The sequence below is a fragment of the Suricata suricatta genome, chromosome X (genome assembly GCF_006229205.1).
Source record: "Suricata suricatta isolate VVHF042 chromosome X, meerkat_22Aug2017_6uvM2_HiC, whole genome shotgun sequence".
Classification (NCBI taxonomy): domain Eukaryota; kingdom Metazoa; phylum Chordata; class Mammalia; order Carnivora; family Herpestidae; genus Suricata; species Suricata suricatta.
Window position 1 is genome coordinate 105,493,636 of NC_043717.1, and position 5,457 is coordinate 105,499,092.

Genomic DNA, 5,457 nt, shown 5'->3' on the forward strand with positions numbered 1-5,457 from the left:
ATTGCTAGAAGGCACTGAGAGAGACAAAGTAGAGAGGTCAAAGCAATTTAGGAGGAGGCTGCCGCTGAGGATCACAGTTTGGCCCAGGGCTTCTCAAGAACAAGGATGACAGTCACTCATTTTAAAATGGCTCTGCATTGCTGCCACCCAAACCCCTTGCATCTCCACAAATCACTGAGGCAAAGCTGCTGCATATAGAACGGCCTTGTGTGACTGAGTTTTTGGTTTGAGTTTTGTGAAAATTCAGGGGAAGTAGCTGACTTCAACAGCTGGGGTAATGTGGCACAAAACCAGGGCAGGAAAAAATGATCCATCAACTGAACCAATTCAGCAGAGCCCAGAATCGAGGTCTAGAGGCGATGAGGAAAAACATCAATCACCGCCCCAAGAATCTACAGAGACTTAGGGAAGGAGATAGAGCTCCCACTGCATGTGGAATGTGGTTTGAATCATTTTCATTTGAATTACAAAGGCCAGTATATCTCAGCAGACTCTGGTTACACAGAAATCCAACTGACTGTAGGGCATCCCCACTTGGAGACGGCCCATGGGACACCAGCTGCCGAACATCCACGAGTGACCTCATGCTCTCATCACCACCACCTCCAAACCTACTCCACCTGCACTTTTCTGTATTTTAATGAACGGCACTTACCACCATTTACCTAGTTTTCCATGTCACTCCTCCTTATCCCTCTCCACTTACATCTCATCAAATACTAAGTTTTATTATTTTTACCTCCTTAAATTTCATTAAATTCTGACTCACTCCTTTCACTCTCTTGGTTGAAGCCCCCAGGGTTTCCAGCCAAGGCCTCACTGATTTCAATGCTTCTATTCTCACCCTCTCACAGTCCCTTCTCCTTCAAGTAGCTAAAGTGTTCATTCCAAAATGCAATCAAATCATGAGAGTCCCTTGCCTAAAATATTTGGATGATCACTATTGTACTAGGGATAAAATAAAGTCCAACTTCCTCTTTATCAGATATCTCATTTGCAAATAATTTCTTTCATTCTGTAGGTTGCCTTGTAGTTTTGTGGTTGTTTCCTTTGCTGTGCAGAAACCTTTTATTTTGATGTAACCTGAATAGTTTATTTTTTAGTTATGTTTCCATTACCTCAGGAGACATATCTTAAAAGAGGTTGCTATGTCCAATGTAAAAGAAGTTATTGTCTGTGTCCTCTTCTAGAATTTTAATGGTTTCATGTCTCACATTTAGGTCTTTAATCCATTTGAAATTTATTTTTTTGTATAGTGTAAGAAAGAGGCCTAGTTCCATTCTTTGGCATGTTGCTGTCCAGTTTTCTCAATAGCATTTGTTGAAGAGATAGTCTTTCTCCCATTGGATATTCTCTTCTGCTTTGTCAAAGATTAATTACCTATATAAAAATGGGTTCATTTCTGGGTTTTCTACTCTATTCCATTGATCTGTGTGGCTACTTTTGTGCCAGTACCATACTGTCTTGATTACTACACCTTTGTAATAGAACTTGAAGTCTCGAATTGTAATGCCTCCTTCTTGCTTTCCTTTTTCAAGACTGCTTTGGCTATTTGGAGTCTTTTGTGGTTCCATACAAATTTTAGGATTGTTTCTTCTAGTCCTATGAAAAATTCTGTTGGTATTTTGATAGATATGGCATTAAATGTGTAGAATGCTCTGAGTAGTATAGACATTTTAACAATATTTGTTCTTTCAATCCATGGGCACATTTCTTAGTGTCCTCTTCAATTTCTTTCATCAGTGTTTTATAGTTTTCACCTACAGGTCTTTCACCTCTTTGGTTAAGTTTATTCTTAGGTATCTCATTATTTTTGGTGCAATTGTAAATGGCATTGTTTTCTTAATTTCTCTTTCTGCTGCTTCATTATTGTTATACAGAAGTGCAATAGGTTTCTGCACATTGATTTTGCATCCTGCAAGTTTACTGAATTCATTGAATTCATTTATCAATTATAGTTTTTTGGTGGAGTCTTTCAGGTTTTCTACATATAGTATTATATCATGTGAAAATAGTGAAAATTTTAGTTCTTCCTTACTGATTTGGATGCTTTTTCTTTCTTTTTGTTGTCTGATTGCTGTGGCTAGGACTTCCAGTACTGTGTTGAATAAAATTGGTGAGCGTGGACATCCTTGTCTTGTTTCTTGACTGTAGAGGAAAAAGCTCTCAATTTTTTCCCATTGAGGATGATGTGAACAGTGGGTTTTTCACATATGGCCTTTATTATGTTGAGATATGTTCCCTCACAACCTACTTTGTTGAAGGATTTTATCCTGAATGGACGTTGTACTTTATCAAATGCTTCTTCTGTGTCTGTTGAAATGATCATATGGCTTTTATCCTTTCTCCTATTGATATCACATTGATTGATTTGCTAATATTGAACCACGCTTGCATCTCAGGAATAAATCCCATTTGATTGTGGTGAATGATTTTTTAATGTAATGTTGGATTCAGTTTGCTAGTATTTAATGGAAGATTTTTACATCTATGTTCATCTGGGATATTGACCTGTAGTTCTCTTTTTAGTGGTGTCCTTATTTGGTTTTGGTATCAGCTAGCCTCCTAGAATGAATTGAGAAGTTTCCCTTCCTCTTCTATTAGTTTAAGAATAATAAGTATTAATTCTTCCTTAAATGTTTGATAAAATTAGCCTGTAAAGCCATCGGGTCCTGGACTTTTGTTTGTTGGGAAGCTTTGGGGGGCTATTTTTATACCTTTATTTGAAAATTAGTGGTTACTTTTCATCCACATTAACTGTATGTAAATTTTTGTAAGTGCTGACAGGTACATAGATAACCAACATATAGAGCTTGTCTGGTGAATCTTCATTGTTGCTACATTTCCTGGACATCCTTACATGGATACGGTGTGGAATATTCCTTATTCCTTTGGCCCAGACAGCTTTGTTGAGCCTGTTGTCAATGTATACATCTGGAGTTTCCATCTCATTCGTGGCAAGTTTCAGGATCTTTGCGTGCCCAAAGGGCACACCCCTTAAAACCCACTCCATGAATGCAGTTGTAAACACGGATTATATATTCCCTGGCCATTACCTCATTGGTGACAGAATGACCGTTCTTCTCGCCATCCTTCTTTGCAGGAGCCATTCTGCCAGGCCCTGTTTGGAAAGGAAAAGCATGAAGTATTGTGGGAGAGGCTGTCAGGTGTTTTATTATTACTTATTCAATTTCTTTGCTAGTTATTGGTTTGTTCAAATTTTCTATTTCTTTCTTTTTCATAGAGTTTTTCATAATATTCTCATGTGATTGTATTTCTGTGGTATTAGCTGTTCTTTCTCCTCTCTCATTTGTAATTTTGTTTATCTGAGTTCTTTCTCTCTTTTTATGATAAGTCTAGCTAAAAGTTTACCAATTTTATTGATTTTTTTCAAAGAATGAGTTCCTGATTTCATTGGTCTATTCTATTGCTTTTTTAGTTTCTATATCATGTATTTCTGCTCTAATTTTTATTATCTCCTTCCTTCTGCTTGTTTTAGGTTTTCTTCATTGTTCTTTTGCTAGCTCCTTTAGGTGCAAGATTAGGTTATTTGAGATTGTTCTCACTTCTTGAGATAGACCTGTATTGCTATAAACTTCCCTCTTAGAACCACTTTATGTGCATCCCAGAGGTTTTGAACCATTGTGTTTTCACCTTCAACCAAAACATATAAAGAAGTTATAAAACTCAATACTACAAAAAACAAATAATCCAATTAAAAGTGGGCAGAAGATATAGACATTTCTTCAAAGAAGACATCCAGATGGCCAACAGACGATGAAAACATGCTCAACATCATTCCTCATGAGGGAAATGCAAATCAACAGTACTATGAGATGAGATAGAGGTTCCTCAAAAAGTTCAATATAGAACTACCTTATGATCCACCAATCACACTATTGCGTATTTACCCAAAGAATACAAAAACACCAATTCAAAGGAATGTATATGCCTCTATGTTTATAGCAGCATAATTTACAAAAGCTAAGATATGGAAACAGCACAGGTGTCCCTCAACTGATAAATGGATAAAGAAAAAGTGATACACACACACACACACACACACACACACACACACACTGGATATTATTCAGCCATCAAAAAGAATAAAATCTTGTCATTTGCAATGACATGGATGGAACTAAAGAATATTATGTTAAGTGAAATAAGTCAGTCAGAGAAAGACAAATACCATAATTTCACTCCTATGTGGAATTTAAGAAATAAAACAAACACAAAGGGGAAAAGAGAGAGAGAAACCAGCAAACAGACTCTTAACTGTAGAGAAGAAGGGCACTTGTGATGAATACCAGGTGTCATATGGAAGTGTTGAAACACTATATTGTACACATGAAACTAATATAACGCTGTATTTAACTAAATGGAATCTAAATAAAAACTTTAAAATAATAAACCAATAAATAAATCCATAAACCAAACAAACCAACAACTAGACGAACAAAGTCCAACTTCCTTAGATCCTTTGTGATCTGGTTCCTACTGGCCTTCCCACCTTCTTCATGGTTCCTTCTTTCATCTGGACTCCCTACTGCAGTAGCAGATAACTACTTTCAGATCCAGGACTATTTCATGCTCTCCTCATCTCTTAGGTTTTGTACATGCTGTTTCCTCTTTCTGAGGCATTTTGTTCACTCCTTCACTTCACTAACTCCAAATCAACTTACAGATTTCAGCCTAGATGCCATTTCTTCCAGGAAGGCTTCCCTGACGATCCTATCTAACTAGTCTGAGTTATATGGTTCCCCAACATGTTTTCTTAGCAAGTGGAGCTTTCCCTATAATATTGCTTACCACCCTCTAATTTAATTGCCTATTTATTTTCCTGTATCTCCCCACCAGCTTGTAAGCTCCTGAGGGCTGGGATCATGTCTATCCATCTAGTTCACAGCTATATCCCTACTATCTACCACGAAGCTTGGCTTATAAAAGCCAGTAAAGAAATACTGATTGAGTGAATAACATACATGAGACATTTTGCAAGTTATGAAGTGCCTTATCTTCTTTTAACTTCACTGCCCTGTAAGATAGTATCACCTGGAGACAAAGCACCATGTTACTGTTACATTTAAGCTGACATAGACTATATTTGTGAAGTCTTATGTAAGTAATAATTATCTGAAATATTAACAAATCATATTTTTAGAGAACTTTAAAGGAAATTTGACTTATATAAATCTTTCAAAAACAGTAAAATAATATCTGCTAACAAAGTATCACAAAGGAAAAGTTACCCCTTTAGATGCCCTTTAATGAATATAGGACACTCTGCTATACATAACAGAATATTTTTGCATTCATAAATGTGCTAAAGTCCCACAAAATGCTTAATACTCTTAAGTAGATTAAGCATGCCTCCTGTGATCTGATTTATATGGTGAATGTGCCAAGTAAAACCTTTCTCCACAGAGCAATCAGACTGTAAACTTCAGCTGAACT

General features: G+C 36.5%; 1 pseudogene; it reads right to left on the reverse strand.

Moving 5' to 3' along the window:
* Positions 1 to 2,737: 2,737 nt before the first annotated feature.
* On the reverse strand, positions 2,738 to 3,110 carry LOC115283529 (annotated as a pseudogene).
* Between the last annotated feature and the right edge of the window lie 2,347 nt (positions 3,111 to 5,457).